General features: G+C 35.6%; 1 long non-coding RNA gene across 1 annotated transcript; it reads right to left on the bottom strand.

Annotated features, from left to right (window-relative positions):
• Positions 1-4,367: 4,367 nt before the first annotated feature.
• LOC130466746 (uncharacterized) lies at positions 4,368-6,108 on the bottom strand. Its single transcript, XR_008926898.1, has 2 exons — positions 5,852-6,108; positions 4,368-4,626 (listed from the first exon to the last, which is right to left on the bottom strand). It is a non-coding gene; the product is annotated as an uncharacterized lncRNA (long non-coding RNA).
• Positions 6,109-12,733: the final 6,625 nt, after the last annotated feature.

Below are 12,733 nucleotides of genomic sequence, written 5' to 3'. Positions count from 1 at the left end.
GACATATAATATAGTTTAAGAATCTTACTTAGATCCTTTGATGTTTAACATAGTAAATGTTTATACATAGTTCAAACATTCTTTACTTAGATTTATTCACATGGGTCGAATATCTCCAATGGAGTATTTTGTGTTGGATTTAGTAAATGCCATTACTTAATCCAAAACAATAATATAAGATCTTTGTAAATAGATCTTAATACCCAGTATGTACTAAGTTTCGCCTTGGTCCGTCATTGATGAATAATTTCAAATCTAAGTCATTAGCATTTGAATGTTTTTTCACAATAGAGAGATATGTGTGTGATACACATAGGACCAATTAAGTTTTTATGTACTCCCACTAAACTTCTTATATATCTATAAGAATCATGTACATTTTATGAAACTAAAATACTTATTAGCTTCACTAAAATACATTTCTAATTCCCAATTGCTTGCTTAAATCTGTGCTCAGATTTCATAAGCTAGCTTTCCTTTTCAAGCATTTATTTGGATCCACAAAAAAATCCTATGACATGCCATGTACATAGTTTCTTCCAACATTTGATTGAGGAATACGTTTTGTCATCCAGTTGCCATATGTACCAATATGAAATCATTGCTTGAATTATAGACTTGAGCATTACGATTATGCATGAGGTTTCAACACAATCCATGCTATGAATTTGCTTGTAACCTTTAGCAACTAATCTAGCTTTGTGTGTGAACACAATTCCATGTTTGATGGTTTTTATCCTTAAAACCAACTTGCAACCAATAGGTGTGAAACTATTCTTGCAAAATCAACAAAATTTCAATTTTGTCATCAAAACATTGAGTATGTTTTATGGCCTCTAACCATTTAAAACATTTGAGTCTATATATGGCCTCTAACCATTTTAGGGAATCTGGGTTTCGTCATAGCTTTCTTACAGGTCACAAACTCATTAATCTACATGATAATAGTTTGACTGCAAGTTGTAGGTTTCTTCACTATCTAATAGAAGAATTGCATAGTTTCAGTGACCTGAACTCCATGTTTCTTCACTATCTAATACAAGAATCTCATAGTTTCAGTGATTTGAACTCTATGCCTACTTTGGTATAGAACATCAAACAATAGAATATCAATCGCCATTTGAAAGTCCTTTGAATATTCTGTTCTCCTTGAAGCACTTGTAAAGTCTTCTAAGAGATGTCTATTCTTTAAAAGCCACTTCTAAAGTCCTTAAAGAATAAGTGTTCGGATTTTCTAAAGAACTTCGAAAAGCCTCCGGATAGTCCATTTATGTTTGTTGTTCGCCTCGAAGACTTTCAAGGTCTATTTTCTCCCACTTGTCATTTTGGAAACGAATCTCCAAAAGGACATTATTTCGAGCAAACAAACATTATGTTCTCAAAAATTCGTGGTAGAAACAATACCCTTGTGTCTCATTTGAATAAATCACAATGAAATATATATCTATACTTGGGCCTTAGTTTGTTGAATAACAAACACTAAGCTCCCACTGAGTTTAGGAACTCTTTAGATATATTATGAAAAGATATTCTGAAATTACTTTTCAATAGCTTTGACGAATTTTGGTTTAGTTTGGTGGTAGTTTGAGCATTTTGTTTTAGAAATTATAGGAAAATTCTTTATGATCCATCATTGATCGAATCAAGTACTAATCGACTTCGATCACTCCAACTTAGATATGCCATATCTCATGGAGTTAGATTGTGAATTTTACTACACACAATCATTGATGATCATTCTTGACTTAAGTAATCATCAAAATGATCTAACCTAGATCTTTATGATTTCTTGCCAAGTGGATTTTATACTTCTGAATCTTTGAACTAGCCAAACAGATTCAACTTATATCACATTTGAGTAAATAAACCTTATATTCACACAAATCCATGTGAAATAATAAAGTCATAAAATCTTTCTTTAGCTTTGAACTCTATTGTCTAGGCGTTCTAACAATAGTTCATATCTTTTGTTACTTTCAACAAGTAAGACTAGTTGTAGACACCTACTTTTGTCCCCGTTCCCGCAAGGGAAAGGTTCGATGATGAAAACGTAAATCTCCACTTGACAACGCATCTCCTATGAAATAAACGAATTTCGATTCCCCATTTCATTTCACCCGAAACCTGCTATTTATGGAAACCAGCTAAAAATAGTAAACTGCCGTAAAAGGTAGCTTCTAAAAGTGGCAAATCATAAAAGATAGAAACCTGTCAGAATTAGGTGTTGCATTCCAACATAAATCCTAAATGAGATAGAAAACTGCGAGAATCCTATTCCTAATATGATTCGGAAATAAGAGTTACGTATTAATTGAAATCCTAACGAGCCTAGAGTTCGTAACGGGCCTGGATGCATTCCGTCACAAAATTGATACGCTCTAAAAGACTCGAATTAATCTGAAACTCTACGGATTTCAGGAATCCGAATCTGACTAAAGAAAACAGCCCAGACCCTATTTTCAACGCCTGGCTCTGGGCGCCGAAATCTTCGGCGCCCAGGCCTGGGCGCTGAAAGTACCTGGGTACGTGTTTTTTTCCTAATTCTTTGTGGATTAGAACTCTGCAATTCTATCTTTCCACGAACTCTTCCCTATAAATAGGCCCCTAAATTCGACGTGAAACACACAACAACACATAATTATATTCTGAGTATTGACTCTAAACCCCTTAGCCTAAGCCTCTCGCTGCAAAATTGTTCACGCGTTCTGTCGCAATCGATCCATAAATCGAACAGAACGTATCCTGTCCCATAATTGAGATTCGTTAAATAAAAAGGAGAAATAGCAAAGTCAAAGTGGTTAGTTTTCTGAGAACCGTGACGCACCTCTTAAGGGTGCATCGTAATGTGTCCCTTTTCGATGATTTAACTGCTTTCCTCGCCCTTTTTATGAACTGTTAAACTTACCTAATCTGATTGTTCTATCACGCCTAACAAATATAATATTTTTGGGAAATCGGATTATCATGCTAGGTCCCTTAATGCTATTTAAATCAGATAATCACGATCGAATTATTATTATATGTTGCATATTGCTAAAATCAACTCAGATTAGTTTAATAGTCAAAGCATGTCCTTTCAATTATTTATGCTGAGCTCGTAAGGATATCCTGCCTCTGGAGTTATCAACGAGCGAAGTACTCCTCTCGGTAGTTACAGTCCCCCGAACCCTCAATCTCTACCTTGCGGGTGTATGTTGAGAGATCCCCACACCAGGGATCACAAGGGAACCTACGGCCGTCGTGGTCAAACATAATTGCACTCCCTTTATGTCACGATAACCGGGTTTTGTCAGTTTTTCTCATTGTTGTTAAAAACTGAATGGCGACTCCTATATTACTAGTCAATTGGGTGTATACTCACAGGAAATCCGATTACACTTGATTGAATAAAAAGAATCGTCACACCCACGAGGGACGAGGTCACGCATTAGCCTCGCGCTTTTTCGACCCCCTCACAGTGGCGACTCCATTGGGGATAGTGAAGGAAATACTCGTGCTTGTAGGTAATCAAAATAGCCGAAGGGTGAAACGATCCTACCCCGCGTTTATTTCCCCATCAAGTTGGGACGACCTGAAAATCAGCATATTAATGTGAACGGGCAGAACATCATAACGAATCTCGGCTCCCTCGGGAGTTGGGACTAAGGATACCTTTTTTCGCCAATAAGGGGGTGCATACGCCGCGCATGTTTCCCACTCGGTACTTGTGTAGGTAGTACACCTATCCCGAACCCAATCGCTTGCTCATTAGGTCCCTCTCGCCTGCATGCCCCATTGGCTTGCACTTGCGGGTTGGCCTCTTGAGCGAAATTCGTCTGTTGAAGACACTACCTCGACCGGGGCATGTGTTGGATCTACGATAGAAGCGGTACCACACTAGTGGAAAAAGTACCTGTTGAGGGGGGCATTTTGGGCTTATGGAGGCGAACATAGCCCGCTTCGACAGACGTGGCTTCAACAGCTCACTTAGCTGTTGAGGCGGGCTTTGTTCGCCTCAACAGGTCATCTGTTGTGGGGGGCTTTCAAAAGCCCGCCTCAACAGCTCAAAACCAAAGGGAAAAATAAGGACCTGTTGCGGGGGGCATTACCAAAAGCCCGCCTCAACAGATACCTCTGTTGAAGCTCACTTCTTAAATGCCCCCCACAACAGACCTGTATTTTTGCGCCAATACCTGTACATTGGCGCCATAAATTCATATGTTGTTGAGGCGTACATTAAAAGCCCCCTTCAACAACATTAATTTTTTTTTTCCCAAATTCTTTTAAAATATATAATAGGTGGCAATAACCAAATCTATATATATACACCATTGAGTATTGAAACCTGTACACCAATCAACACCAGAATAGCAAAGGTATGAATCTGCTTATTTTTTATTAATAAATCATTAAATTAACTTCATTTATATTAACCCAATAGAGAAAAGCGTATAGTACGTACGTTTACAATTTTTAAACACCTAGCTAGCTAGTCTAACAAATTAAAACTAATATTAACAAATAAAGACAAAAGGCTAGAGAGCTAGTCTAACAAATTTCTCTAATCTGGCCACTTAGCTCCCTTTAGATCATGCATTACAAACCTTAATTAAGGCCGTGTTGACTTTCTTCCAATCGACTCGATCCCTGCAAGATGGAAGGAAAATATATGAGTACCAAAGTTTACACTAACGATATTATCTTTACATTCCATTGGATCATAAAAAGATATAGTTGCAGACTATAGAGATAATTAAATTGTTCAAAACCATGCAGCTAAACTGTACTTCTAATTGCTCTGTGAGCATAAAAGTGTCCACGAAAGCTGATGCTTGTCAAACCATGATTAGTTGGTTAATTTGAATATGTCGTGGTTTGTAAATCTAGGGCCCCCAAGTGAAGCCCTTCCTTAACGTAGACGGCAAACAAATAATACTGCTAGCTTCCTGATACTATTACGTTTAAAGGTCTCATTCATTCGAGGTTCGTACATTCAGAAAACTTAAAGTGACTAACAGATAATCTATCAACCAAAATTTGATGATGATATATATGAAACCCGAAGTTTCTCATACTTCCTTGGACTGACTGTGCTGTGAAATCGCTGTCAGTATTAGATAAAAAATCTGAACACAATTAGTTATTCAGAAACATACATGATCAGTAGATCAATGATTTTGGCGGAAACTGTCTTCATACCTAATCCAAATTATTGGAAGAGTATGAGAATACTAATCTTTATATAAATGTATATTTGATTACAAAGTGAGAGTGTACTGACAGCTAATCAGAATACTAATTTGTATTAAACAACTAATCAGAGTGTACTGTTAGGAGAATGTTGTTTTCAGAGATAAGTTCCAACATTAGTTTCTAGTCTAATAAACTACTCTAGATGGATTCTGCACTTAGCTAGCTGAATACAGTAATCCTGCAGACCAATGTCCAATAGTTCGACATCGGATACGTGTACGTGTTCTACTGTTAAGCATGGAAAATGACAGCAATTTCAATGAGATTTATGACCTAAGAGTGCATGTTATAGCATCAGCTGAAAGATTATGTGAATTCATGGAAAATAGGAAAGCGAGGAAGAGAATAGAGTTAATTACATGAAATAGTGGAAGAAAAGAACATATATAAAATATTACCGTTATTGTGCCCCCCACATAACATTTTCATCTATTTTCCTATTTTCCAGGTGGTAAAAAACAATTTTTTTTAAAAAATTAGGTGGTAAAATACAAGTTTTAGTTTTTTAGGTGGTAAAAAACAATTTATCCAAGACAATAACGAGCTAAGTAAATAGATTCCCCACTGTAACAACAATATGTTCTAGCTAGTTCTAATCAGGAAGCTAAAGTGTCCTTACCTTGATGTCTGGATGAGTTAAAATATACACTCCAAGAGATGGATCTAGAGTGAAACCATTAACACCGCTTCCAGTACTCAAAACAAGCTGTAAAAACAACAAAAACTGCCATGTTTTAACCACCTCAATTTAAACAAAGAAATAAATGAGAAAAAGAAAGAAAACAGGAGGAGGCTGCCATATAATTTGATTTCTACAATTTTGCAAATTCAAACAGATAAAACAATTCAACACAATGACGGACCAAGCAAGTACGAAGGAAATAGTTAGCACACAAAATGATAATATTTTTTTTCCTTGCTTTGCTGCTATAGTTTACCAATCTGCTATACTTAGCACCAGAATACGTGGGCATCACCGGCAGTATATCTTGAGATCAGCTGAGGCAACATAACCTCACTCACAATAGACAACATTAATGTCCTAAATCACAGGTTTCGATTAGAAAGAACTAGCTGTTTACTGCAAAGGAAACTTCAACAAACACACAGAATAATTTCCTTCAATAAATGTAAGAGCAAACCCATTTTCTGCACTATAGTTCTCAAGCAGCAGAAAACACTAGCGCTCTGAAATACACAAGTCCAACATGAATACACTTAATCACATCATACAAATAACGATCTGCTTTCTGCAATACGTCCAAAGTTTTAACAAAACCTAGAAAACGGATCGAAGAAGAAACTACTTCGATTTTATCAGATCGAAACAACAGCAACACATCATCATATACCATCCCAAAGAAACCCCTTGACGTCTTTCCACATCATACACCATTCAGACTTCAATACCAGCATTATTAAGGCAGAACCTTGATAAATAATGCTATTCAGGAATATAAATAAGGCAAAATGAAAGAACACGTTTATACATCACTGCTCAATCTGAACTTATCGAAAAATGGGTTATAGTAGTGTTAAGTTAAACTGAACTTATTGGAATTCAACTGAGAAAAAGTGAAATTCTAAAGAAAAATAAATAAAAATAAAACATGGGATAACATTATTATTGGTGACATTAAGATTTCATTAAATTGTTACATTTAGTTCCTGTGAATATATATTAGTAGGAGTAGTACTGTAGTAATATATAGGTCTCTAGTCTCTAGTAGTATATTAGTAGGAATAGTACTGTAGTAATATTTAGATTTCATTAAATTTTTCATTTGGCCAGAGACACGACTCTGATTTGTAAACAATAGCAAAAGGCTAGACCTTGCAGTATCTCGTCCTCACTCCTCAGCCTATCAAGTCTAAATCAGAAACCTTAAATCAACAAAATAAGGCCAGTGTAAACATATAATTCCATCTAGAAGAAGCATGTTAATTAGAAGATTAAAGAATATCCTTAACCAAACACAAGAATGCAAACATAGAGGCAATTTTGAAGATCTTCACAACCATCGGTGATACCCTCCCCGCCTGAACCAAATAGAAAAAGGACTCAACGACCAGACAACCCATAATAGTATAATACTCAATGTGAGCACGACAAATAGAACAACCTAGTAATGGCTATGAAAGCTGCAACATACATGAATCTTTGTTTAATAAACTACCCATAGAAGCCTATCATAAACTACGTGGCATATTTAATTTTCGAATCCATGTTTGTAATGTAGTTATGTGTAGCGAAATATGTGATTGTGTGTGACAAACTGTCCTAGAAAACCAACGACCTTAAAAAATGCCCAAACATTCATAGACTAATTCACCAAAGAGTTATACCGAAACACGTGTTCCGCAAACCCGAATGATCGCCACAAAATAAGCGACGCTCGGGATGGCCTGTAACGAATCCCACAAACGCTGTTACGCGTAAAGGACGTGTTAGGTTATGATACATATGACAATTCATAAATCATGCGGAAACAACCATTAAGCCAGGAATACATATTATTTACACATAATCATATAGCATAATTTAGATGCATACTCTTTGTTGCGTGCCTTCCCTAGCTGCGCCCGAACCGAACAAGAACAAGTCTTTAGGACTCCAAGTGTCGTCCCTCCGTAGATAGTCCACAGCACGTCCGGATCCGCCTTAAGATTGACCAACTAGAATCGCCCCTAAGGTACTATAAATTTTCGGCACTTTTGAGCAAGATGTGTGACTGAATTTTTCTCTCAAAAACTCACTTTGAATACTTGAATAACTCGTTATAAATTGTGAACCCAGGCCACATATTTATAGGGGTATGGAAAGAGAATTGGAATCCTATTAGGATACGAATTAATTAAATTAGAATTATAATAAAACTCTTATTTAATTAATTTATCAAATAGAATTAGGAATTTAATCATTAAACGAATTCTGCACGTTTTAGGTTTCGTATGCGAACACAAACACTTACGCGAGCATGACCCGCAAGCGTGCAGGCCATGCCCGCGCACAGCCCACTCAGTCAAGAGTAAGCTGTGGATTAATATCATTAATTCCACTTGAACTGAAGCGGCCTCTAGCTAGGCATTCAGCTCACTTGATCTCATTGAATTATTAACTTGTTAATTAATACTGAACCGCATTTATTAGACTTAACATAGAATGCATACTTGGACCAAGGGCATTATTTCCTTCAAGACTCACATTCAGAAAGACAAAAACAATGTTTGTTTGTTTATTTGAATGAAATGGTCATTTACGGGTTGAGTCAATATGCTTGATTAAAACAAATAAACTCTTTAAACAATAAGAACTTTACTAGGTTCAAATCAATCTCTTGATTTGAGTTCCACAAACCTTTAGCATTGTTGCTTAGACCATATCAACAAGTTAACATTCAAAAGCTCTATTTTGATGGACTTTTGAAAGTTGATTGATTTCTAGATCAATTTAAGACAAGCTAGTCTTACTTGTTGAAAGTAACAAAAGAAATGAACTATTGTTAGAACGCCTAGACAATAGAGTTCAAAGCTAAAGAAAGATTTTATGACTTTATTATTTCACATAGATTTGAGTGAATATAGGTTTATTTACTCAAAGTGATATAAGTTTGAATCTGTTTGGCTAGTTCAAAGATTCAGAAGTATAAAATCCACTTGGCAAGAAATCATAAAGATCTAGGTTAGATCATGTTGTTGATTACTTATACCAAGAATGTTCATCAATGATTGTGTGTTATAATTTCACGATCTAGCTCCATAAGATATGGCATATCTAAGTTGGAATGATCGAAGTCAATTAGTACTTGATTCGATCAATGATGAATCATAAATAACTTTCCTATAACAAAATGCTCAACTACCACCAAACTAAACCAAATTCGTCAAAGCTATTGAAAAGTAATTTCATAATATCTTTTCAATAATATATATCTAAAGAGTTACTAAACTCAGTGGGAGCTTAGTGTTTGTTATTCAACAAACTAAGGCACAAGTATAGATATATGTTTCATTGTGATTTATTCAAATGAGACACAAGGGTATTGTTTCTATCACGAATTTTGAGAACATAATGTTTGTTTGCTCGAAATAGTGTCCTTTTGGAGATTCGCTTCCAAAATGACAAGTGGGAGAAAATAGAGCTCGAAAGTCTTCGAGGCGACCAACAAACATAAACGGACATTCCAGAGGCTTTTCGAAGTTCTTTAGAAAATCCGAACACGTATTCTTTAAGGACTTTAGAAGAGGCTTTAAAGAATAGACATCTCTTAGAGTACTTTACAAGTGCCTCAAGGAGAACAGAATATTCAAAGGACTCTCGAAGTACCTGTTGATATTCTATTGTTTGATGTTCTATACCCAAGTACACATAGAGTTCAGGTCACTGAAACTATGAGATTCTTCTATTAGATAGTGAAGAAACCTACAACTTGCAGTCAAACTATTATCACGTAGATTAATGAGTTTGTGACTTGTAAGAAAGCTATGACGAAACTTAGATTCCCTAAAATGGTTAGAGGCCATACATAGACTTAAAAGTTTTAGATGGTTAAAGGCCATAAAACATAACCAATGTTTTGATGACAAAATTGAAAATTTGTTGACTTGCAAGAATAGGTTAACACATATTGGTTGCAAATTGGTTTTACGGATAAAAACCATCAAACATGGAATTGTGTTCACACACAAAGCTAGATTAGTTGCTAAAGGTTACAAGCAAATTCATGGCGTGGATTATGTTGAAGCCTCATGCATAATCTTAATGAAGTCTATAATTCAAGCAATGATTGCATATTGGTACATATGGCAATTGGATGACAAAACATCTTCCTCAATCAAATGTTGGAAGAAACTATGTACATGGCATGTCATAAGATTTGTGGATCCAAATAAATGCTTGAAAAGGAAAGCTAGCTTATGAAATCTAAGTACAGATTTAAGCAAGCAATTGGGAATTAGAATTGTATTTTAGTGAAACTAATAAAGTATTTTAGTTTCATAAAATGTACATAATTCTTATAGATATATAAGAAGTTTAGTGGGAGTACGTAAAACTTAATTGGTCCTGTGTGTATCACACACATATCTCTTTATTGTGAAGTAATGTTCAAATGCTAATGACTTAGATTTGAAATTATTCATCAATGATGGACCAAGGCGAAACTTAGTACATACTGAGTTTTAAGATCTATTTACTAAGATCTTATATTAATGTTTTGGATTAAGTAATGGCATTTACTAAATCAAACACGAAAGACTCCACCGGAGACATTCGACTCATGTGAATAAATCTAAGTAATGAATGTTTGAACTATGCATAAGCATTTACTAAGTTGAACATCAAAGAATCTAATGAGATTCTTCACCTATATTATATGTCAAAGAATTTAGCTAGATTTAGTATCTACTGAAATTGGATAGCTAAAGTTACATGAATAAAATTCAATTGGGTATTATTCTGCAAAAGAATTTATCATGTATGATATAATATGAGGATCGCCAAAAATGTATCGTATGACTTTAGGCATGACGAACATATACCAATCTCTATTGATCTAAGTAAAGATCAACTAGATTGAGATCAAGGAAAACTTATGATACTTGAAAAGGTACATAAGAATAGTTCTTGATTCAAGGAAATAAAGATATGCTAAATATTGATGCTACACGCATAAACACTGGCAAAGGATCAAGCAAGATCCCTTTGGAGTTAACCATTGGCAAGGACGAGCTATAGAGCATCGTGTTTTGAAATGGCAACATGGGTTGGAGACCATGAGTTGTTGCGTAAGATACAGCTGGAAAGTCTTCCACATATCTGTGAACTGCTTGGATAAGTAAATCCAAACAAAGCATCACTAGCAACCTATACAGTTGAAGTAAACGTACTTATTGCCTAAGAAGCAATAAAACAGGGTTGTTTACGTTAGAGAGTTCTTCTCTGAACTTGGGTGGATCACATGTCTGCTGGCTTAATGGTTCTTCATTGTAAAATGCGTAGAACCACTATTGTAGCAAAAAAGACTAGATCACAAAATAAACATACTCAAAAAATCTTATCATCTATCTCGAAGAACATTCGATGAAAAGGATATTAAGATTGGCAAAGCATGATTACTAAACCTATGTAACAAGTGAGAAGCAACACTCACATTGTAGCACTGGAAATCAAGCATAGCTTTGAATTCCATGAACTGTTTTAAAGATGGGTTTGAGGCCCATGGTTGTAAAACATTGGGGTTGAACTTTTATCATATATGAAATGTATTTTCATATTCCATTTAATCTTGGTTTAGTATTAAATGATGAGTCCCTTCAATTTGACGATATATTCAAGATAGACTGTCAGGACCAATCCTGTGACTAAGAAATGTCTATCAAGTGAACTTGAATGTCAAAGGTTGAAAATGGTCCCTAGTAGGAGTTTTCTATAAAATTGGACGCATAGAAAACGTTAGACGACTAGAATGCAAGATGACTAGTAGTTCTGTTTCTTGAACTATGTGGACATGGCAATGTCATAATCATTTGCATAGATACTTACTTTGGGAAGACTAGTATCGGACAAGACCTATGAAACTTTACTGTAAGAGATGAAAATCTGTCATAAGTAAATTTCATTAAAATTATTAGACACTAAATACTCAATACCTGAGTGATTTGAGATTACTTGTTTGAGAACTGGTTGCTTTGACGTTGACCAACCGTCGCACCGTAAAAGGAGGCTATAAAGGCAACGCTCAGGTAATCACCTATCAAACGAAGTCTAATCTCAAGATCGCAAGATTGGGATTGTCCTCCCATAAATCGGGATGAGATGCTTAAAAGTTGTACAAGGCCACTCGGAGAGCTAGAAACTGTGAAATGCATGGCCGTGCTCGGATGAATCATAGGCTATGATTATCTGTTTATTTGATCAGTTGAACTCTGAAACCGAGGAACACCTCTGGACATAATAAGGATGACAACTCTTACCTTATGTGCAAGAGCAAGCATCGAGCGACAAAAGAATTAGGAAATGCACACTTGTCCCTAAGGACAAGTGGGAGACTGAAGGAAATAATGCCCTTGGTCCAAGTATGCATTCAATGTTAAGTCTAATAAATGCGGTTCAGTATTAATTAACAAGTTAATAATTCAGTGAGATCAAGTGAGCTGAATGCCTAGCTAGAGGCCGCTTCAGTTCAAGTGGATTAATGATATTAATCCACAGCTTACTCTTGACTGAACCCGTAGGGTCACACAAATTGTACGTAAACGGATCAAGTATTTAATGGCATTAAATACTCTATCTAATCAATATTCGGAATCGACGGATCTTTGTTTCAGTGGGAGCTGAGATCGTCAAAGGCAAAGAAATGAATACTCCGCAAACGATGATATTGCCGGAAACGGAAATATGGATCGTATCGGAATTATAAATATTATCCAAGTCGTAGATGTTTCCGGAAACGGGAACATGGTTCGTATCGGAAAATATTATCGGAAATGGAAATATTGC

The sequence above is a fragment of the Spinacia oleracea genome, chromosome 2 (genome assembly GCF_020520425.1).
Source record: "Spinacia oleracea cultivar Varoflay chromosome 2, BTI_SOV_V1, whole genome shotgun sequence".
In the NCBI taxonomy this organism is placed as follows: Eukaryota; Viridiplantae; Streptophyta; class Magnoliopsida; order Caryophyllales; family Amaranthaceae; genus Spinacia; species Spinacia oleracea.
This window is presented reverse-complemented; position numbering and strand designations above follow the sequence as displayed.